The sequence below is a fragment of the Pinus tabuliformis genome, chromosome 1_2, assembly GCF_031772625.1.
Source record: "Pinus tabuliformis cultivar Carrire ecotype Pingquan chromosome 1_2, CPIR1, whole genome shotgun sequence".
NCBI classification, from domain to species: Eukaryota; Viridiplantae; Streptophyta; class Pinopsida; order Pinales; family Pinaceae; genus Pinus; species Pinus tabuliformis.
This window is the reverse complement of record NC_142298.1, coordinates 979,051,436-979,076,486: the sequence shown is the minus strand read 5'-3', so window position 1 is coordinate 979,076,486 and position 25,051 is coordinate 979,051,436. Positions and strand designations below refer to the sequence as shown.

General features: G+C 37.8%; 1 protein-coding gene and 1 pseudogene across 2 annotated transcripts in view; both read right to left on the bottom strand.

Moving 5' to 3' along the window:
• LOC149209279 (G-type lectin S-receptor-like serine/threonine-protein kinase SD2-5 pseudogene) overlaps positions 1-18,587 on the bottom strand; it is a 33,335-nt pseudogene extending 14,748 nt beyond the window's left edge. Inside the window, exon 1 of the transcript XR_016252852.1 lies at positions 17,169-18,587. The product of XR_016252852.1 is annotated as a G-type lectin S-receptor-like serine/threonine-protein kinase SD2-5 pseudogene, transcript variant X1 (transcript). The remainder of the gene's footprint in view (positions 1-17,168) is intronic.
• Positions 18,588-20,864: 2,277 nt separating this feature from the next.
• LOC149209276 (G-type lectin S-receptor-like serine/threonine-protein kinase SD2-5) overlaps positions 20,865-25,051 on the bottom strand; it is a 43,565-nt gene continuing 39,378 nt past the window's right edge. The window contains exon 2 of the mRNA XM_089394247.1: positions 20,865-21,320. The gene's annotated coding sequence lies outside the window, so the exon portion shown is untranslated. The remainder of the gene's footprint in view (positions 21,321-25,051) is intronic.

Sequence of the window (25,051 nt, the reverse complement as noted above, 5' to 3'; positions counted from 1 at the left end):
TGTTAGGATCGAGATAATGACAAAGAATGCAATACGAAACCCACCGTTGAGAATGCCCAACAAGCACAACAAAAAAATCAACCCCAATATCAGCAGAGATCGTTTTGGGTTGCGCTCAAAATATTTGATAAGCCTATTTAAAAAACCAGCACAATTCTGGCGCGAAATCTGACCTGGGTTCTGCGGAGTGTCCATCTTTCGTATTCACCTGCAGACAATGGATAGTGATACCTTTTCCCTCACATTTTATGGACTGATCTGCCTTCATACCCAATTTTAGACCATTCGAATATGGAAATTGATTTGACATTAGGTTCATCACATCATATCCTTTATCTCGATGTTAAGAAAGACTTGTGCACCCATCTGTACACAGTACAGATTAGATGTGAAGCATGGAATCTAGACGTGGGCATTAATAGAAACCTTGACTATTATATTCGAACAATAGATCATTTTCTATGGCTGTATTTTGTTGAAAATGGATGATTTCGCTCTTTCGAGTTAACCTTCCTACTGTCATAGATTTGACTAACATAATAATAAAAATAATTGGGAATCTTCGTTGAAACTCCTGCTCGACAAACTAATCGAAAAGTCTGTTAAGAAAGTTGTGAACCCATCATCACGTGCTGGCCTCTTTGAATGGCTCTTCACAGGATATTTAATTATGAATTTGATGGGTTAAAATTGTGCTGCGAGAATTTTTTGGGAAGTAAACTGTTTTGTTTACGGTGGAAGTTTGACCGATCATAGCAAGTTTATCGAGCTATATATGATGGTGGATTGTGATATAATATATTTATTTATCATTATATAATTTTAAGCGTTTTTATTTATAAACTATTCTAGATCCATATTAAATTTTTCAAGATGTAAATTGATAGATCAAATCATTATGATTCGAAGTTTTTATTTCATTTATATTCATAGATAAGTTTTTATTTAGTTATCATTATGATTGGAATGATCCAATCATTATGACTGGAAGTTTTTATATACACAATTTCAATACTTTTAAAATTTAGAGTATGGGTGATTTTCTAGGGTTACTGAGAATTATTTCAAAACACTCATGGCGATTGTTTCCGCAATGTATGCGACTATCCTTTGTTAGTAGAAGCAAACAACGACCACAACAATGGAGTATTAAGTTTTGTAGCCACTCAACAACATCATGCTAGGGTTTCAAATCTTAGGGCCCACGCAAAGAGTTTGGTCTTGGCTTCAAGCTTGTCAGGGAATTACCTTAATCAACCTTTTGCTCGACAATTCGAGGGATATTGAGGCTCTCGGTCAATTGTGTGCAAATCACCTATGGTCAAGCAAGTTGTATTACATGGATCCTTTAATGCTAAGAAGCTTGTTGAGGAGTCTTCATCGTTATCTTCATTACCTTCCACAAAAGTGGGTTTGGTTATTTCTGCATTTATGTGTGAAGTTGTAGATTTGATCAAGATTGCAATGGAAACTCTATATCTATCAGTGTTCACTTTATTCTTGAGATATTTTCCACTTCATGGCTATTCCATTTGTTGAAAACCTCTTCATCTTACTGCTTTTGTTACAAATAGGAGAGGTCTTCTTTTGCCATAGGGCTCTTCTTGTACCCAAGTTGAGGCCATTGCTCCAGATCTCTTGAACTTTTTAATCTTCATGAGGCCAATCTTTGGTGGTACTTTATATATCTAAGTGAAAACAGTTGGTCTAGTATCTACGCTTGCTACCAGAATTCAAGATTAGACAGGAATCCCTTCCATCTTTAAGTGCCTCCTACATAGATGTAGGTAACTTCAAGAAGGGAATTCACTAAGAGAATATGGCATAACCAAGGACACTACAATCTTCCTAGTTTCAACGTTAAATGATAGAGCCAAAGGTTGGGGTGCACCCTTTGCTTCTCATTGTATGGTCTTAAAGATGCCTTTAGCTAGGGCTATCTCATCCAACCTCCAAAGAGCTCTCAGGGCTAGCCTCCATTGTGAATCAAGCGAAAGATATTCCAACTATCAAAGTGGAGCATCCCCAATCCCATAATTTTTACATGGATTAGTTGAAGCATGGCATTATTTGTTGTTTTAATGGGTTATGGTCATCAACATTTGTGCTTTAGGAATGGGTTCATTAGTCCTGGCTCCCGAATATAGATTTGCTTTTTATTCAAAGGGTTTCTTTGTAGTGTATTTTAAAGATATTCAAGACTATTGAAAGGTTTTTGAACAAGGACTCTATTTTTGGGGTCGATCTTGGCTCTTTTGTAAACCATGGTTTACTAGTTTTAACCCTCTTTCTATGCCATCTCTGACCATTCTAGTTTGGGTTAGACTCCTGAATATGCCTCTGAATTTACTACATCAAGAGGTCTTAGTTGATGTGGGAAACTCACTTGATTGTTTCATTAAGGTAGACACAAAAAGGCTTGAGAAGGGTATTGTGATGTTTGCTCACATATGCATTGAAATACATCTCTGCAAAGCACTATCAGGTAAAATTCTTCTCAATTGGAGGGGCATTATTTTTTCATAGCTAGTGGAGGGCTATGAAAATACGATTTTTTGTTGCAGGATCATCAATAGCCCAGTCATCTCCATAATGTTTTCCCTTGTCCTCATGGACTCTCTCCTCCTCCGTATGTTAAGAATAAGATCCAAGGATGGCAAGATCCAAATGATCCAATAAGATATAAGAAACCTTCAACTAAAAAGCGAGATAACATGCAACAACAGTGCCATCTTATCCTTCAGATGTCGAGGCCCACCCTTCAAATGTAGACGCAAGAGACACAACTGTGTCCGTAGATTCATCAATGAGCGAGCACAATTATTTCCATGAATTAGATCCCTCAGATAGTGATATGGAAACAACTACAATTACAAACCCCCTCGAATTGAAATTGACTCAGGGAAATGCAATAATTGTCTCCTCTACATCTGTTTTCTGAGAACTCCTTAAAATTAATTGATGTTCACAAGCAAAAAGGAAAAAGGGACCTTCAAGAAATCCCCAATCAATCATGAGGTCAATTACCATGGTAACAGTAAATGTATGAGCATTTTCATTTTTAGGTTATCTTGCCTTTTGAGTTTGGTTTTGGATAAATTCCTTAGGCACTGGATAAATTCCCCTAACGTTAGTAGGCCCAAAAAAGAATAAAACATCAACACTATTATTCAGGGCCTGAAAAGTGTAGGAAAGACGTTAAAATAATTATTACTCTTATAAAACAACCATGATACACACAGTTAGAATGTAATTCAACTTGAGCACCATGGTTGTAACCAACTATTCAAGCAAGGATTTATCACATCATTTTGACACCTTCAAAGCAATATCAACAATGTATCAGTCGACATTCCCAAGTAATAAAATCAACTATGCCTCTTACAATGATGGGATCAATTCAAGACAAGATGTAAACACATACTCATTGTTATTAAAGCATAGGAGACACATATCTTGAAGTATATTGGGAATCTGAGTCTGGGACTCTGACTCTCCACCCACACATAAACAACTATAGCCAAGCTCTCAGTTGCAATTGTCACCCCCAAGCCTGAATCTAGAGACCAAGGGGTATTTTGCTCTGAGTCCTCTTTCCATAGTTTGACTACCCTCTTATAGCAGTTTGAATGGCTTATGTTCCTTCTCTTTCACGTTGTTCCAATAGTTAGGTTCCTCTCCTTCTTTCTCTACTATGTTTTCACGTACAACTCCAAATTCTCCCTCTACTTTACTACTGCATAGTTCCTCTCTTGCGCTGACCCCTGTTGCTCGAGTCCGATGTCCTTATATTACACTACCTCTCTTGCACGGTCTCATGTGTTGTCTCTGTCTATTCAAATTCCTCTGCTGCATTCCTTTTGACAGTGACGTTTTCCTGCCATAATGTTTCCAACCAATAGGAAGGGCTCCACCTGTCTAACTATTTCCAGATTTTCTTTTTGTTGTTTGTCTCGCTGCAGTGGATGGCCAACATACCATATTAGATGGTAGCTTGCCCACTATTCTCTTAATTTCTTGTCCTTTTTGCCTTGTAAAACTTGCCAAAGGAAGCATGGACCGACATACTCCTATTGCAGCCATCAATTGTGAACATACCAGACCATTAATTTCACAACCCAACCTTGAAGAGCTGACATGGCCAATACATATTTTCTTTCTTGCAGTAAGAAAATTTCCAACCACCCAAGCAAGTAACCTCACCCAATCTCTTGAATTTGTGTCCCTTAACTCAACCCATTTTCTTTTGTAATTAAAACACATGACATATTTACAATTCATTTCACAAATGGAAACATGATTGGGGTTGTCACAAAACCTTTGTTGGATTGTTTTGGGAAGCTTCCTCTATTTTTACTATTTCTAGAGAGGAATCGTAGAAGGCATGCTAACACAAGTTATTCTCAATGGAATTTTCGCTAAATGAAAACAACATATAAATAGAGAAAATAATAACATATTATTTTCACTCACATCAATAATTCATGACTTTTTTTCACGATATTTTTTTAGTTAATTTTAATCAAAATTCAGTAGAGATATTTAAAAACTTGAATTTAAATTGTTTAATTTGTACAATTCTTGTGTGCTAGAGATTTTTCAGGGTGTTGAATCCATTAATACATTCAAAAATGTATTTTAAATAACAAAAAAATCACATTATTGCTTAAAAAACGAGATTCATGTGGAAAAACGATTTTGTTTATAAATTAAAATATATATAAATACTCTTATATATATGTTTAAACAAAGCAACTTGGTGCTGAGCAACTTAGCTCTTTCCCTTTTCTTTCTCCTAATAGTCATACTCAATGCGTGAAAACCCTGCAAGTAACAAACATCAACACAGTACTGTAGATGAAACTTTTAACCAACGGATTCTTTTGCATACAGCCCAAGTGCTCCGTAACTGAGAACGTTTCTTTCATTGACTAAAAATTGTTGGAAGAAGAGAGGAAGTCTGTTGGCGTGTGTTTACTTTGACAGCAGAAGAAATAATGCCTCGCTAAGTTACACTTAGAACTGGCTTTCTATTCATCAAAAATTCAGATTACCGAGGTCCCTTCATAGAAGTGACAGTTCCTGTCTCTGTGTTTGGGAAAGCTGTTGGATTCAATGCGCTTACCGGGTTAAGCTTCATAATCAGTCCAACTAATTTACACTTACACTGGATACCATCTATGAAACATGGAGTAGGGTTTAGATTCCTGATAAGAAGAAAACATGATTATGTCGTATGAGGAATATTATTGTTATTTTACATTTCAATCCTTAGCCCATAAAAATGTAGTCAGTGGCTTCATGATTGTTAGGAGTCTAGGATTGCATATTTCACATGCCTTAAGATTTTGCCTTGCTGAATGTAAATGTGTTAGAAAACCTGCACAAATGAATCTAGCTAGTAAAGGTTGAACACACAACTTTGCAGAGCAAAAACACTAAAAGAAAATCGAAAGAACAAAAGAATGATTCATTAGAAAATAGGTTACAATGCTCATGATATAGCATTACTGGGTGAAGATCCCAAGGTAATGCACCATAGTGGTGATCAATGAGAGGACTCAACACCTACAACAAGTTCTGGAGAGAACTAGCCAGTTGCGGAGTGAAAGGAGGAGTAAATCATGCAGAAGAACTAGCCAGTTGCGGAGTTAAAGAAGGATCAAATCAAGGAGTAAATCATGCAGAAGAACTAACCAGTTGCGGAGTTAAAGAATGAGCAAATTAGGGAGTAAATCATGCAGAAGGAATCTTGCATGTAGTCCCATGCTCTAACTAAGTGTCCGCATGTAGGTGTGTAGTACCTCCAACACCCCCCCTGAACACCACTATGGGGAGAAATAGAAAATGGGCCCTAGCAGCTAAAGCCAAAGGTCACCCAAAATACAGTGCAACTTGTACTAAAATTGAGGAAAGAGGGAAAACTTCGTGGGAAACCCCCCCCCCCCCCTCAAAATACAATGTAATCAAAAGAAAAGAGGAAGAAAAGACAGTTGCTAAGCAACTGTGTCCTTCACTCCAAGATGATCGCGCAGAGAGCGAAACTTCTGCTCAGTGAATGTTTTGGTGAAGATGTTTGCAATCTGTTCTTCTGAAGGACAGAACTACAAATCAATCACCCGATCATGTACTAAATCTCTGATGTAGTGCATATGGATCTCTATGCGCTTCGTGCGCTGCTGTTGTACTAGATCCCTGCAAAATTTGAGAGTGCTTTGGTTGTCACACCAGATGACAATGGGCTGGTGGAACTGGACGCCCAACTCAGTGAGGAAGTGCTGTAGCCACAGAGCTTGAATGGTGATGTTGACTACTCCTCTGTACTCAGCCTCGGCTAAAGAGAGAGCAATAGCAGCCTGCTTCCTGCTCGACCAACAGATAGGGCCAGACCCTAGACTGAGCGAATATCCGGAGGTGGACTTGCGATCAATGCTGTCGCTCGCCCAATCAGAATCATTGAAGCCAATGAGATTCAATACAGTGCCTGCTGCATAGTGAATCCGAAGGTGATGGTGCCCTGTACATATCGGAGGATGCGTTTGGCAGCATTCCAGTGTAGCTCATGCATGTATCTGGAAACTGCCCCTATTGCATATGAGAGATCTGGTCTGGAGTGGGTGAGGTACACTAAGCTCCCCACTAGCTATCAATAGAGAGTACTGTCAACTAATGGTGTGTCGCCTCCATCCTCAAGGCGGACCCCAGACAGAAAAGGAGTCGGTGTTGGCTTGCAATCAGTCATGTGAAATCTCTCGAGTAGATCCTGTGCATACATAGCCTGAGAGAGTTTGATTCCTATGGCATCTTGGATGATCTCAAGACCAAGAAAGAAGTGTAATGGACCCATGTCCATCATCAAGAACCTATCATGCAAGGCCCTCTTGACTGCAGCAATGGCTAAAGCCGAGCTGCCGGTGATCAGAAGATCATCCACATATAAAACTAAGAGAAGAAGAGAATCATGTGTCCTAAGCATGTAAACATTGAGATTAGACTTACATCTTTCAAAGTTTTGTGATAAGAGAAAAGAATCCATCTTTGCATACCAAGCTCTCGGGGCCTGCTTAAGGCCGTAGAGAGATTTCTTCAGTCTGCAGACCAAAGATGAATCCTGAATGAAACCATGTGGTTGCTCCATGTAGATCTCCTCAGATAGGTCTCCGTGAAGAAAGGCATTCTTCACATCCATCTGATGTACTTCCCACCCCTGGGTAGCCGCAATGGCAAGTGCAAGGCATATGGAATCCATCTTTGCTACTGGAGCAAAGGTCTCATCATAATCAATGCCATGCACTTGCTGGAAACCTTTGGCTACTAGCCTAGCTTTCTGTCTGGTGATTTTCCCATATGCAGCACTCTTGGTCCTATAGACCCATTTGCATCGGACAAGTTTCCTTCCTGAAGGAAGGGGGACCAGATCCCAGGTCTGGTTCTTGAGGAGGGAGTTATACTCCTCCTCCATGGCGGACTCCCAAGATGGATGCCCAGTAGCCTCAACATAAGACTGCGGATCAAAAGACTGAACCAAACGACAATGCCAGGATGGGATTGGTTCAGTGGAAGTGAGGGCAAGAGGAGGCTCAATAAACTCTAAGCTAGTCCTCCACGGATCAGAATTATCCCCCACGAGACCATTTCTAGCAGCTGGGTGGTCTTGTGCATATATCTCACGTAAGCTCCTTGTTCTCTGATTTATGGCAAGGGAAGTTGATTCACTGCTGGAAGCCTGATCTGGGCTTGGATGTGGATCATCATATGCATGCACTGGATTTGTATATGAAGACTCTATCTCTGCATCTGCATGCTCTACCATGGCATCTGCATGCTCTGTATCTGCATCTGAGTGTACTGAGTCATCATCTCGACATGAGGTAGATAAAAGGTGTCTGCATGCGGAAATTAAGGTGCATGCGAGAGACTTTCCTACAATTTGACACTTCGCTCAATGATGAGCTTGTCCGTAGAGGAAATCAGGAGTTGGTATCCCTTCACACCATCAGGGTATCCAACAAATATGCACTCAATGCTCTGTGGATCAAGAGCTTTCCTCTTTTAAGAGGGGATCTAGTTTAGTGCCGCTCCAAGCCTCAAAGGGGGTCTGATCCCTGACAGACCTATGAGGAGATCTGTTCTGGATGTAGTTAGCACAATTAAGTGCTTCAACCCATAGCTTATGAGGCAGTGACTTAGCATGCAACATGCAACAAGCCATCTCTTTGAGAGATTGGTTCTTTCTCTCAGCAACTCTGTTTTGCTGCGGAGTGTATGGAACTGTGTACTACAACTGTATGCCGGACTCAAGGTAAAGGTTCTAAAGTGTTGTGTTAACATATTCCCCTCCATTGTCTGTACGGAGGGCTTTGATCTTTCTCTCTGACTGTGTCTCAACTAGTGCTTTGAAGTCTTCAAAGTGCGCAAAAACTTCAGATTTGTCCCTGAGAAGATACACCCAAGTATACCGTGAGAAATCATCAATAAATGTAAGCACATACCTTGCTTTGTTGATGGAAGGATGAGGAAAAGGCCCCATGAGATCACTATGGATCATATCTAGAGGAGAGGATGCTCTGTGAGTCTTGTCAGTGTCAAACTTTTCTCTAGGATGTTTACCAACGACACACCCTTCACAAAATCCTTTGGAGAAACTGATATTTGGAAAGCCTTCCAACATCTCATGCTTGCTTAACTGTTGCATATACCTGTAATTTAAGTGACAAAACCTCTCGTGCCAAAGCCTACTACTATCATCAGCATGTGTAAGCAATAAAGAGGATTCAAATTCAATAAATTCAGAAAATGTATACAGTCTGGCTCCATTGTTTACCTCACCAATTGCAATTTTGGAGTTGCTATGTAGGTCATATATGTTCATTGCATCTGGAGTGAATTCCACTCTCTTTCTAGTGCTGGAATGAGTGATATGATAAAATGAAGGTAGGTTTACCAAAAGTTTTGGAACATGAAGCACATCTTCAAAGCTTCCATGTAAAAGTTCCACTCTACCTTTTCCGGTGACCTCAATAGGTGAGTCATCTCCCATGAGGATTGGAGGTCCTTTGCATGCATCCAAAGAGGAATAGACTTCCTTTGCAGTGGCAATATGATGTGATGCACCAGAATCTATAATCCATGCATCAGAGGAACAATTAATTGCAACTAAAGCATGAAATTTTTTACCTTTCCTGTGTGGTGGATCTTCAGTTTTCTTCTTGGTGCCTTGAGGGATGTGGTCCCCAAGTTTGTGCTTCTGAAGGATTTCTGCCATTTGGTTAATTTTTTTCTTCATGCAGGAGGATTCTGGATGGAATCCTCGATGACAATAGGTGCATTTGTCTCCTTTCTTCCCTTTCTCATTTCTGGAGCCGGAGGAGTCATTGAAGGGCTTGGTGTACCCTTCCTTCTTTGGATGGGAATGCGCTTTTCCCTTGTCTTTTTGCTGCTGATTTTTCTGATTTGAATCAGATCTGTGATTTTTATTGTGGCTGCCATCATGCACAGCAAGTGCATGCGCTTTTGGAGGTTTGATTTTCCCCATGCTAATGAGTTTATCTTGCTCAAAAGTAAGGGACTCCATGAACTCTTTGAGAGAAGGCATAGTGTAGGATTTACCTGTTGCAAGCCTTACTGAATGAAATGTAGACACAAAGATGGAGTATTCCGGTTTGAGCTTTGACATAATAGACAAAACTTGGCGACTCTCCTCCTTGGATTTGTCAATTCCACAACCCTTGAGTTGTAGCAATAGATCATTATATTTGGTGAAGAAGTCTTGAATTCTATCATAGTTCCGTGGATCCAATGACTGCAGCTCCACTTCGAGCAGATGACCTTTCATCTCATCCTATTTCCCGTAGAGTTCTTCAACCTTTTTCCAAATCTTATTGGGAGTATTGCAGGCAGATAGATGAAACTGCAACTCTGGGGAGATGCACATGCATATGGATCCGTGGGCCTCATCCATGCAGTTGAGGTACTTGGATTTCTCTATGGCTGAAGTGGGTTCCACTTTTGCAGCCATGGTAATCCTGTACAACCCTTTTTGATGAAGGTATCGAGCCATTTGGTCCTTCCATTCGTGATAGTTGTATGGTGTTAGGATCGATGTTTTGGGAAACTCCATTTTTCTGTCGATCTTCAATCTCCAAGCTGTAATACCTGCAAAATAAAGTACTGGTGCGCCTTTTATCTAGCAACCTGTGGGCTTTGATACCATGTAAATGTGTTAGAAAACCTGCACAGATGAATCTAGCTAGTAAAGGTTGAACACACAGCTTTGCAGAGCAAAAACACTAAAAGAAAATCGAAAAAACAAAAGAATGATTCATTAGAAAATAGGTTACAATGCTCATGATATAGCATTGCTGGGTGAAGATCCCAAGGTAATGCACCATAATGGTGATCAATGAGAGGACTCAACACCTACAACAAGTTCCGAAGAGAACTAGCCAATTGCGGAGTGAAAGGAGGAGCAAATCAGGGAGTAAATCATGCAGAAGAACTAACCAGTTGTGGAGTTAAAGAAGGAGCAAATCAAGTAGTAAATCATGCAGAAGAACTAGCCAGTTGCGGAGTTAAAGAAGGAGCAAATCAGGGAGTAAATCATGTAGAAGGAATCTTGCATGTAGTCCCATGCTCTAACTAAGTGTCCGCATATAGGTGTGTAGTACCTCCAGCACCGAACACGCAACTATGCGTTTTGTGACCATAATGGTCATAGTTGGCATCTTAAAAAAAAAACACTCCAAAGTTGCTTTCAGCATTTTTATCATGGTTCTTCCATTGTACTTGCCTGTTATGGTTCTGGATCTTGCATTTGTTGATTCTGCATCTAAGAAATAGTGAGAAGTTCGCCTTAGAATGAGTGGTGCACATCCCCCGAATCAGCGCAAAAACTTAAAGATAATGTGCAATTGTCTTTATTCTACTTCAAAGGTTAGCATTTATTGCTTATATGGAAGTATTTCATGTTAGTAAACCTTTTTCCCAACTGTATAAATGCACAATTGTGTCTTAACATACAGGTTGTAAGTTCGTTGTTGTATCTGGGATTTAACCATTATTGAATCATTGATCTAAATGTTGTAGCTTGCTTTGTAACACATCCTCAATTACTTTGGAAAAGGAAAGTTGTAATGGTTTCTAATTTTATTGTATTATGTGAAGAGAAAGGTGTGTTCCAATGAAAGTATTTTATTTACTATGTTTCTGTTAGATTAGAGCATACATTACACACAGCAGATTTATACTCAGAGACTTAGACAGCAATAGTAGAGAATAATTCACAGAGACAGACAAATGGAGAAACAACAAGATTACTTAGTTAGAAACAACGGAATAGATAAAACAATCACTGGAGAACAGAAATCACTTTGCATTACATAACAGGCTTGGGCCTTGGCTTGCTTTCCTTGGCCAGAGAAATTACAAATTTATAGAGGCAGAAGAAGGATCTAGAATCTTGTATGTGATTCAGATGGAGATCTGGAATGATCTAGAAACCACTGGCGGTGTAGGAGGATCTAGAATCCTGGAGATCTAGAAAAATCTAATCTAGAAGGATCTAGAATACTGCGTGAATTTGGCTTCACACTTAACATTCTCCCACTTGAAGCCAAATAAGAGTCATCAAGTCACACCGAGTCCTACCATGCCTCTACATAACTCATGTTTATTTTGTGGTAGAATCTTAGTGAGCATATCAGCAGGGTTCCTATCTGTATGGATCTTTTCCAAGGATAACTGTTCTTCCTCCAACACATGCCGGATCCAATGGTACCTTAAGTCAATGTGCTTGGTTTTTGAATGAAATGTTGGGTTTTTCGCCAAGTGAATGGCACTTTGACTATCACAATATAACACATACTTGTCCTGCTTTATTCCTATCTCTCCTAGGAATCGCTGCATCCACAACATCTCTTTACAAGCTTCTGTTGCAGCTATGTACTCTACTTCTGTTGTAGAGAGGGCTACTATTCTTTGTAGCCTTGACACCCAAGATATTGCTGCACCTGCAAATGTATACAAATAACCTGTAGTGGACTTTCTGGTATCCATATCTCCAGCCATATCCGCCTCTGTAAACCCTTCAAGCATAGTCTCATCATGACCAAAACATAAACAATAATGACTAGTACCCTTGAGATACCTTAAAATCCATTTTACTACTTGCCAATGTTGTTTGCCTGGATTGGTAAGGAACCTGCTTACTACTCCCACTGAATATGCAATGTCTGGTCGTGTGCATACCATGGCATACATTAAACTGCCAACTGTTGAAGCATAAGGAATCTTACTCATCTCTTCTTTCTCCTTGTCATCACTAGGACATAATTCAGTACTCAGCTTGAAGTGGGCTGCAAGGGGTGTACCAACTGGCTTAGCATCCTTCATATTAAACCTGTCAAGCACCTTCTTGATATATTTTTCTTGTGACAGCCACAACCTTTTGTTTTTCCTGTCACGCATAATCTGCATGCCCAATATCTATTGTGCTGATCCCAAATCCTTCATTGCAAATTTGCTACCCGAATCTTTCTTCAACCTATTGATTTTATTCTTATCATGCCCAACAATCAACATGTCATCCATATATAACAATAATATGATATACTTTCCTTGATCATATCTCTTGATATAGACACAATGGTCAGCTTCCAACCTCTGAAAACCATGTTCCAACATGAATGAATCAAATTTCTTGTACCATTGTCGAGGTGCCTGTTTCAACCCATAAAGACTCTTCTTCAACCTACAAACAAGGCCTTCTTTGCCTTTTTCTATGAAGCCTTCTGGCTGCTCCATATAAATTTCTTCCTCCAATTCACCATGAAGGAATGCAGTTTTTACATCTAACTGTTCACATTCTAAGTCTAAAGCAGCAACTAGACCAAGAATGACTCTAATGGATGACATTTTAACAACAGGTGAGAAAATTTCAGTGAAGTCAATACCTTCTTTTTGGGCAAAACCTTTCACCACCAGTCTTGCTTTATACCTCTCCTTCTTTTTGTCACCTTCATGCTTAATCCTGTAAACCCATTTGTTTTGTAGAGCCTTTCTACCTTTTGGGAGGTTTACCAACTCCCAAGTTTTATTTTCCTGCAAAGAGTTCATTTCTTCTTCCATTGCTTTCTTCCATTCTTTATTGTGCTCAACTTTACAAGCTTCTTGAAAACAATTAGGTTCACCTTCATCAGTCAACAAAATATAGTTTGAAGGAGGATACCTTTGTGAAGGCTTATGAGGCCTAGAAGATCTGTGAACCAACTGTGGTGGTGCATTATCAGGTTGAATCTCCTGTAAAGGTTCCTGCAAGATTCCTTCTTCTTGTTGTTCATTATTTTCCACTTGTTGTTCTTCATGCTCCTGAATTTGCTGTTCATTTTCTTGTATTGGTGGTATGTTTTCCTGCTGCTCTTCAAACCTGTCAATAACCTTCTTAACCTCCAACTCACCTACAGTCCTCTTGAACATTTCTGACTCATTAAATATAACATCCCTGCTTCTAATAATTTTATGTTTGACTGGATCCCATAGACGATAACCAAGATCTTCATCTGCATATCCCAAAAAAATGCATTTCATAGATTTATCATCTAGCTTAGTTCTATTTTCTTTGGGAATATGTACGAATGCTTCACATCCAAATATTTTCAAGTGAGAATAATTCAAATTCTTACCAGTCCAAACTTCTTCAGGGATACTGCAATCCAAGGCTGTAGTTGGAGATCTATTTATGAGGTAGCAAGCGGTCCTGACTGCTTCAGCCCAAAAATTCTTCTCCAAACCGGAATTGGACAACATACTTCGCACCTTTTCCATAATGGTGCGATTCATCCTTTCTGCGACACCATTCTGTTGAGGAGTACTAGGCACAGTCTTCTCATGCTTTATGCCAAACCTGTTACAATATTCCTTAAATGCATTTGAGCAATATTCTCCACCATTATTTGTTCTTAAACACTTCAGCAATTTGTTAGTCTCTCTTTCAACAGCAACATGGAATTTTTGAAATATTCCAAACACTTCACTTTTATTTTTCATAGGATATGCCCAAACCTTCCTGGATGCATCATCTATAAATGTTACAAAATATGATGCTCCTCCTAATGATTTGATGTTAACAGGCCCAAACACATCCGAGTGTACCAATTCTAACACATTTTTCTCTCTGTCATGGCCACCTCTGAGGAATGAAACCCTTCTTTGTCTACCATAAATACAATGCTCACAAAGATCAAGATTGTAGGATTTCAAACCTGGCAATAAATTTTTACCAACAAGGATTTTTAAGCCCTTCTCGCTCATGTGACCCAAACGCTTATGCCACAGATCTGCTGAATTTCCTTCTTTTGTGACAGTAGCCAAATCTGATTTTCCTATCAGTGTCTTCAATGTGTATAATGTTCCTATCTTGGGTCCTTTGGCCACGACCAATGCACCTTTGCTAATTTTCTAGCCTCCTTTTCCAAAGCTTGTCGAATAGCCTTCATCATCCAGTCGTCCCATAGAGATTAAACTCATGCACATTTTTGGTACATGCCTGACCTGTTTCAACAATATATCTTGTCCATCTTTCATCTTGATCTGGACATCTCCCACTCCAACAATACTACAAAAATGATTATTCCCCAAATGCACTCTACCATAATCACTGGGATTATATGAAACAAAACTATCTTTGCATGGGGTTACATGGTGAGATGCCCCAGATTCAAGGATCCAATCAAAGCTACTGCTAGATGTATATACACATGCATCCTCTACTGAAACAGTAAACAACACATCACCATCTGTGGCTACAGCAGTAGTCTCACCTTCATTTGTGCTGGATGACTTGTGATTTATACTAGACGGTCTCTGATACTTTTGTCCTTTCTTCCAGAATCGACATTCTTTCTTCGTGTGCCCGGGTTTGCCACAATGAAAGCAGATGATCCTGCCTCTTCTGGATTTTGATCGGCCTCTCGATCTTGACCGTCCTTGCCGGTCTCGATCCATTTTCCTACCATGATCAGCTAGAGCTAGAGCCTCTCCTCCCTGGTTTTCCACAATTGACTTGCATCGTAGTTCCTCATTCATTAAACTGCTGCTGACATCATCAAACTTCAGGGTCCCTGCAGTTGTTGAAGTGCTCATAGCTACAATTAAATTTTCCCAGCTATCTGGCATATAACACATTAGCAAAATAACTCTAATTTCATCATCTAAAATGATTTTAACAGAGGCAAGCTGATTAGTAATAATATTAAATGCATTCAAGTGCTCAGAAACTGAAGCACCCTCCTTCATTTTGAGATTATAAAGCTTCTTCATCAAGAACAATTTGTTTGATGCCTTGTTCTTCTCATATAGACCATGGAGTTTCTTCCATAATCCTTCAGCCGTCTTTTCTCCGGACACATTGAAATAAACATTCTTTGCTAAATATTGGCGGATTGTTGCAATCGCCTTTCTATTTAGCTTATTCCACTCTTCATTTGTCATCGATGAGGGTTTCTTTGTTGTGCCCTCAATCGGCAAATACTGATCCTTTAAAATCAGTATATCCTCCATCTGAGATTTCTATAGGGCAAAATTAGCCCCGCTCAACTTCTCCATATCTATAAATGTTGTCTCCATTTTCAATCAAATTCACGCCCCAAAACACAAAAACTCCACTTAAAAATAAAACTTTAATTATTACTCTTTAAAATAATGACCTTCCTCCTTTTAAAATACCCTTTTCAAAATTCCTGCTCCTTTTTAAAATATACTTTTCAAAATTCCAACATATAATTATATATGTTTCATAATAAATATAAAAACATATATAATTTTTTAACCTTTTCACATTTCACACATACATATGTTGGTTTGAGAAAACAAACTTGACGTTTAAGTGCAAGCTTGATGTATAAAAAACTTATTAACACCACGTTTCAACTCCAATCTCCACCGATCTCCACTTTTCAAACTCCAGCAACACGTTTCAACATATGTCCATGACCTTGTTTTTCTTGCAACAACTGTCTTTTAGTTCCAGCGTTCCTCAGCTATTTCCTGGATAGATCCTTCAACAGCTCCAGGGGTAACAACCAACGTTTTAACGAATGTTGCCAGAGCAAGGTGATGGCACTAAGCGGCTTGCATGGTGGATATTCGAACCTAGCTCTGATACCAGTTGTTAGATTAGAGCATACATAACACACAGCGGATTTATACTCAGAGACTTAGACGGCAATAGCAGAGAATAATTCACAGAGACAGACAAATGGAGAAACAACAAGATTACTTAGTCAGAAACAACAGAATAGATAAAACAATCATTGGAGAACAGAAATCACTTTGCATTACATAACAGGCTTGGGCCTTGGCTTGCTTTTCTTGGCCAGAGAAATTACAAATTTATAGAGGCAGAAGAAGGATCTAGAATCCTGTGTGTGATTTAGATGGAGATATGGAATGATCTAGAAACCACTGTCTGTGTAGGAGGATCTAGTATCCTAGAGATCTAGAAAAATCTAATCTAGAAGGATCTAGAATACTGCGTGAATTTGGCTTCACACTTAACAGTTTCGTGAGAGAAAAGAAGTGAATAAAATGGTCAGGGTCCTAATTTAGTTAGCAAGTTCTTTTGGATTTTTTTGGTAGAATCCTGTGACACGATTCTGATTAGATTGAAATTTTGGTTTTTAAATTGAATAGAGGAATTTAACATTAAGGAATACTTCTCTAGTACAATTATTGCGCAACTCAAATTTACAACACTTGTGTACTACAATTATTGGGCAATTTAAAATTACGATTTTATAAATTTTGTATCACAAATCCACTAAAAACACATTTAATTTTTTTTTATTATCTAAAACAAAACCAAAAAAAATCAACAATTTCTAAACCTTTAAGAGAATAGGAAAATGCTTACTTTAAGTTGTGGGGAAAAACCAGCATTCTACATATTCTCGAAAAGAATGAAAAAAAAAAGCTTATTTTAGTTGTTTCAAAGAACTCAGGACTGGCTAACTCTTTACCAGAAAGAAAAACCACTGATGTTCAGCTATGGATAAAATCCGAGAATTCCCTTCTGGGTTGTTCAGAAACATAAGCAGACACATTTTCTTCTGAAGAAGAGTCATTTTAAGGCCAGATATACTCCCAAATGTAGATAGTTTTGTAGACACCTATACCTTAGCCGTCCAAATCCGGGGGCGTCTCGTCGTCGTCAAGCGAGGGGACGAACGGAAGCGTGCAGGCCAATGGAGGATCCATCAACTCCAAATCTCCTTCCAATAATCGCACCACCGTTCCCATTGAAGGTCTCATAGCCGAATTACTTTGAATACACCACAGCGCTGTCTTTACAACCGATAAGCCTCATCCATCTCCTTTGGCCTCTCCTTTCAACCCGCTCTCGATCAATTCATCCATTTTCCCTTGCCTCGCCTTCTTGAAAGCAATAGAAGGAAAATACCAATTTTCCGAATCCTGAGAGTTATCCACATTCCTGCTCCCCCTGATTATCTCCAGAAGGACCATCCCGTAGCTGAACACATCCGTCTTGTAAGTGATTCCCCACCCCATAAACTACTCGGGGGCCATGTACCCGGGCGTCCCTCTCACCCCTGTCACCACACGACTCTCCGAATCTCTGTTCAGAGACCTCGCCATGCCGAAATCGGAGACTTTTGCCTTAAAATCCTCATTCAGCAGAATGTTCTGAGGTTTGACATCCAGATGCAGAATACCAAGTCTCGACTCTTCGTGCAGGTATGCAAGTCCCCGTGCAGTGTCGAGGGCAATCGAATATCTGGTCTTCCAATCCAACTTTCTGTCCGAAGCGAACAGCCATCTATCCAGAGACCCGTTGGGCATGAATTCGTACACCAGAATCCGATGCGGGCCTTCCACACATACGCCACGCAAGCTCACGAGATTGGAATGATTTAGGGACGATATGGTGACGATTTCTGCACAAAACTCCTGCTGTCCATGCCCCGTCTGACTCAGTAGACACTTCACGGCAACTTGAGTACCATCTGTCAAAGTTCCTTCGTAGACTTTCCCAAATCCTCCCCTTCCAATCTCTTTGCTGAAGCTGCCAGTGGCTGTCTCCAGGCCCTGGAAACAGAATATCGTTGGAAGACCGGTCAGACTCTTCAGATAATCTCCATTAAAATCATCTGGCGCGGCTTCAATCGCGTGTGTATGCCAAATCTCGACACCTTCAATCGCAGTGGGAGAAGAAATCTCTGCACCTTCGATTGCCCTGGAACGAGAACGGTCTTTCCGTTGTTTCCATCGTGAAAAGAATTCGCATGCCAGAACGACAGCTAATATGCTTATTACGATCACGACAGTGATAAAGAAGCTAGTACGAAGACCATTGAGAATGCCCAACATAACAGAAAAATGAGCCCAAGTACCAGCAGAGACCGTTTTGGGTTGCGCTCAAAAAATTTGATAAGTCTATATAAAAAACCGCCATAATTCCGGTGCCAACTCTGATCCGGGTTCTGGGGAGTGTCCATGTCCCTTATTCACCTGCAGACAATGTGCAGAGTGATACCATTTCCCTCACTTTTTATGCATAGAGAACTCTTCATATCAAACTTTAGACCATTCTAATATAATGATTGATTTGACATTAGGTTCATCACATTCATATCGGACACAGCCTTATCTTTTCTAGAAAACCACACGAGTGGTACATGTAAATTCTTAAGCATCTGTACAGGTTACATTGGAAACCTGGAGTGTAGGCGTGGGCATTAAGAGACCCATTCATTTTCTATGGCTGTATTTTGTTGAAAAGGGATGATTTCGCTCTTTCGAGTTACCTTCCAGGTGTCACGGATTTCTCCGATGAAATTTGTACTTACAAACTAGTCGAAAAGTCTATCTAAGGAAAACTTGAACGCCCATTTCACTTCGTGTATATATATATATATATATATTTGGGTTTAGTTGGTTAAAATTGTGTATCAAAAAACCAATTTAAATAACACAAATCAAGATACCTGTTTCAAAAAATCTCCCTAAAAACAACTCATAAATATATTTATTTATGATGATTGTTCTTATTTAAATTTTTTATTTAATTTATATTTAAAATTAAATTTAATGAGAGGTGTTTTTAGTATTTTTAAATTTTAGAATATAAGTTTTACTGTGCATTTAAAAAACAATTTAAACAATAAAATTTTCAAAAAAATAAATTTTAGAATATAAGTTTTACTGTGCATTTAAAAAACAATTTAAACAATAAAATTTTCAAAAAGATAAAACAATTATACAATTATTTTGTAATTTACTTTATAACACATTATTTTGTAATTACATTGAAAAGAAAACCTTTGTAATTGTTCTATAATGTGAAAGAAAAGAGATGGGTTTACTTTATCTTTACTAAAACGTCTCTTACACGGAAAGAATTTTATTTATTGCTCGATAATAGAGAGAAACGACGCGAATAAAATAGTTACGGGTGGATTTTAATTAGGAGATTGCAATTTTATGACATGATTTTGGATGAGATTGAAACCATATCTTTTGAATTGCACATTTTAATATAAAGATGAATTTAAAATTATGAAGTACTTATATTTTAAAACTTAACAGCAAAAAGTTGCAAATTTATAAAACCAACAAGAAAGTCAAAACCAATAAAAAAAAAAGTACCCAGGCCAAAAACAAAAGGTTGGCTAAAATCATCCAGGTGAAAAAAGCAAATCATTTTTTTCAGAGAAGAAAAAAAAAAAAGCAAATCATTAGCTTTTTACAACTGATGCATTTTATTCTGCGATGAAAGGAAACGAAGTAACCGAGTGATACTTTCAGTTAGAAAGGGTCTTTTATGACTAATGCATTTTATTCCGCCTTAACAAGAGAACAAATATGTTTTGTTCTCTTTGGTAAAAACAATTCACTGAAATTTTAAAATAAACCATTCACTGAAATTTTAAAATTAAAATTGTGATGCATAAATAACACTAAAAATTATTGTTTTGGAAATTAGGTTATTTCTAATTTTGGATGGAAGAACAATGTGTTTTGGGATAGTTTAATTTTTCAAAAGTGATTCTTATTGTCAAACTCTCCCCTTGACATTTGAGCCAGTGATCAAGTGGGAACTAAACCCCACACAAATTAATTGATCTACCCCTCATGAGTAAGACAAATATCATTTTATTAATGAACATAAATGCATAGATTGAGGGCAATGTGGTAGATATAGATCTCTTATGAACTCACTCCTTAACCCAACACAAACCAATTAATCTACACCTCATGAGGACAAATATCATTTTATTAATGAACATAAATGCATAGATTGAGGGCAGTGTGGTAGATATAGATCCTTTATGAACTCACTCCTTGTCTATTTTTTAGAACTATGAAAAACTATTTACTTTTAGTTGTTTGAAGAAAATATTTAAGCATTGCCAATTGTGAAATATTTTGGAAATTTCAAGGATAAGAGTGAAGTCAAAGAATTGACTTTGTTATTGAGAGTTTGTATACAAAAACATTTACAAGAAAAATGACACACAAAATTATACACTAGTACAGAAAATTTATGTGGTAAAACTTGACATACCATTAAGGAAACATCTGCAAGTAAGGAAATAGGGTTTAATTCACAAGAAAACTATTATATTTAGGCTTACACAACCCACACAACCTCCTCATCTCTTTGAATGATAAAATGAAGTAGCAATGCTACAATAGTTCAATAACTATATTTTGGTTTGTGAAATTGAAAAATTGCAACAACATTTCCATCGATAAAAAAAATAAATTACATTTTCTTTTATCATATAGTTGTTACATTTTAATAATCTCCACTTTGACAACAATTTTCAAAGTTTCTTGCCAAAGTCCTATCACCTTTTTTGCAACCAAGAGAAACGAGAGACTACCGTAGCTTCTATATCAGTACTGGTTTTGTAAATAGGTCTACACAAATTTCTTGAGTGTGAATCTTTCTAATATCTACTTCACCTCTGTCAATAACTTGTCTTACAAAATGATACTTTATATCAATATGTTTGGTCTTTCCATCGTAGGTTGGATTTGTAGCCAAATGTAGCATGCTTTGACTATCACATAATATAGTTACAATGTTTTGCACTCTTCCAAGATCACCTATAACACCCTTCAACCAAATTTCATCTTTGCAAGCATGTGAGGCGACAATGTACACTGCCTCTGTAGTCGATAAAACAATTGTTTATTGAAGCTTCAATGTCCAACTAATGGATCCCCCTGTAGGAGTAAAGAGATAACCTGAAGTGGACCTCCTCTTTTCCAGACCACCTACAAAATATGTGTCAGCATACCTGCAAGCATAATCTTCACAACCATTAAAGGTGATACAATAATCATGGGTGCCTCTAAGATAACAAAGCACACATTTGACTACAACCTATCTCCTAGATTTGTCATGGACCTGCTAACAACACCCACTTCATGTGAAATATCAAGTATGGTACAAAAAATCGCATACATCATATTTCTTATTGCATTAACATATGTTACACGAGGCATATAATCATTTTCTTCTTCATTACTAGGACATAAGATGGAAGAAACCTTAAAATGGGAAGTCAAAGGGATATTAATCGATTTTACATTGTTAATCCCAAATTTCTCAAGTATGTTTTCTACATACTTCTACTCTAAAAACTTGAGTTTACTAGCTTTTCTATCTCTATGTATTTCAATGCCCAATATTTGTTTTGTAGCTCCTAGATCCTTCATATCAAACGTCCTAGCCATCTAAGCCTTTAACCTTTTGATCTCTTCCATGTTTTTACTTGCAATAAGAACATAGTTAACATAGAACACTAAGATAATGAATATGCCATTCAAAATTTTAAAGTACACACAATGATCATACTCCTAGTACAGTTTTGGCTCGTCTTGAAGGCATTAAACTTCTTGTACCATTTCCTATGAGACTACTTCAAACCATACAATGACTTCTTAAGGTTTTAAACTAATATTCTATTACGATGTTTCACAAAACCTTCTAGTTGTTCCATATAAATATCCTCATCCAAATCTCCATGCAAGAATGTTGTTTTAAACACCAAATCAAGCAAAGCAACTAGTGCCAATACAATGCAAATAAAAATAAATTTAACAACTGGCAAAAGATTTCATGGAAATATATACCTTCCATTTTAGAGTAACATTTTGCAACTAGTCTAGACTTATACCTTTCAACATTACTATCAATGACTCTTTTAAATTTGAAGACCCATCCTTCCTATCTTTTGGAAGTTCTACCAAGTCTCATCTATTGGTTTTCTCCAAGGATACCATTTCCTCTTTCATTATTTCTTTCCATTATCATTGTTGATATCATTTACCACATTCTAATAAAAATAAGGTTATCTAACATCTGTAACCAATACAATAGATGAAACAAATTTGACATGCCTTTTCAGAGTTTTTCTCTCCCATGTAGATCTTCTCGGTGCAGGTTTTGGAATTTCAACACTTTGTTCATTGTATTCAACATTTATGACTTTATCTTTGAAATATTCTTCTTTCTTCCATCTGTCTATAAATGGTTCAGTCTCAAACTGAATTTTTTGATTTGGTGCTTGTTCCTCTTGATTTTCTGCATGATTTAACTTAATAAGAGAATATTAATTAAATATCACATCTCCATTGATGACGATTTTGTGGTTAGTACGATCCCACAACCTATATCCCTTAGCTATATAGTCATAACCAACAAAGATGTATTTGTTCGATTTAGGTTCTAATTTAGAACATTGATTGTTAAGAATAAGAGCATATGCATCACAACCAAAAATATTTAAATTTTAATAATCACATGGATGACCTATCCATACATCTTCAAGAATTTTGCAATTTATTGTAGTGGATTGTGATCGATTCACCATATAACTAGTACTAACTTCTTCTACCCATAACTCTTGTGCAAGATGACATTGCTTAGCATGCTCCTTGCTCTTTTCAAAAGAGTCATGTTCTTGCATTCCACCACACCATTTTGTTGAGGAGTAATGTTAGGTCCCTATACTACTAGTGTAACCCCTTATTGTTATTAGTACAACCCCCTTATTATATTGTTGTGCCCATGTAGTCCCCATATTGTTATTATTGTGCCCCATAGAAGCCCACTATTGTTATTATTGTGCCCTTACATTATTATTGTTATGTCGGCTCTGATTATATTATGACCCCTTAGACTCCTATATATAGAAAGGAGGTCTTGTCATTTGTATCATCCAATAATTGTTCATTTGTGTAATGTAAAGGAGGTTTCCCCCTCGAAAAGGTTGAATTATAAGGCGTTTATCTTTCTTTTCTATCTTTTTATGCGTTGGTTTCCTAACATTTGGTATCAGAGCTTCGGATTCTAGGGTTTCACTGCTCCAAATAGGTCATTGTGGCATTTTCGCTATAACTTTGTTTCTGTGATGTTTCGGAATCTAAAACAAAAATCCATTTGAGACGAAGTCTCGCTGAATCGCGGGTCCGAATTTCCGATCTTGTCTCGCTATATTTGCGGAGATATGATCTAAAGAAGTTAGGGTTTTTGCAAGCTCCCGAATTTCATCTAAAACAGGTCATCGTGGAATTTTCGCTATAAATTTTTCGCTACGAAGTATCAGAAGTTAAAAAAAAGCCCATTTGAGAATAAATCGGTGTGAAACTCGAGTCTGAATTTCAGATCTTGTCTCGCTACATGTTTAGATATATGATATGAGGAAGTTAGGGTTGTTGCAGACTCTCGAATTACATCCTAAATAGGTGATCTTTGGAAAATCGTCATAACTTTCTCTCTGAGCATCAGATTGAAATTTCGTAAGAGTTAACAGAAATAGGACAAACTGTATTTTGTTTGGGTATAATTTTTAGAACCTAAAGTTGAAACAGTGACACGTGGCACGTCGTACAAGCTCACTCTACTGAACTAGTCTATATTTAGGTCATCGCGGGAGATTGGGAATAAATATTTCTTCGAGAATCCAATTTCCATCAAACTTGCGGAGTTAGAAAGAGGACTCAGAGGGCTACTACAGGCCGAAATTTCAGGACCTAAAGATCTGCAATTACAGAGTTACAGTCGTTGCAAGATCGAGCTCCTAAAATAAAGAAAAAGTGAGATGAGGAAGTTTGATGGTAAGGATCTGGTAAATTGGATACTACAGATGGACAAATATTTTGATCTACATGGTGTAACACTGTTACAAAAGGTACGTATTGCATCTAATTATTTATAACCGAATCAATTTTTATGGTATAAAGGGCTTTGTTCTTGTAAACCACTTGTCACGTGGTCAATTTTCATGGAGGAAATGATAGCACATTATGGGGACACAAAGAGAAACACCTTCTTTAGCCAATTGATAAATCTCAAACAAAAGGGTTCAATGGCAGAGCACATTGAGGACTTTCAAAAATTGAATATAAGGGTAAATGATATTCCAGAGAAGCAAAGGATTGATGTCTTCATAGGGAATTTAAAGGATAACATTCAACATGAGGTTCATCTTTGGGAACTTGATTCATTGGAGAAGGCATTCAGGTTGGCAAGAAAAATTGAAAGTGCAATTATGGAAACAAGGAATCCCACCACTCATGACTATAATTATGGAAGTGTTTTTTCTCCTAGTCTTCCACAACCTACAAGGTTTTACACCATAGCAATTGGAAGAAAAAAGAGAAAAAGGGCTTTGTTACAATTGTGATACCAAATACACTAAAGGTCATAAGTGTGCTGAGAAGAAATTATTTTACATAGATTATGAAGAGGAGGAAGAAAAGGATCAAGAAACATCAAAATAAGAGGATATACACCAGGAACCAACCCCAAAGAAATAAGAAATGAATCCGACCATATCTTGTAAATCATTGGCAAGAATTACCACTCCTCAAACTCTCAAGATAAAAGGACATATCAAGAAGAAGAAGGTTCAAGTAGTGAAATATCAGGAAGAAAAGTATCAAGAAACATCAAAAGAAAATGATACTCACCAGGAACCAACCCCAGAGAAAGAAGAAATGAATCCGACCATATCTTGTAATG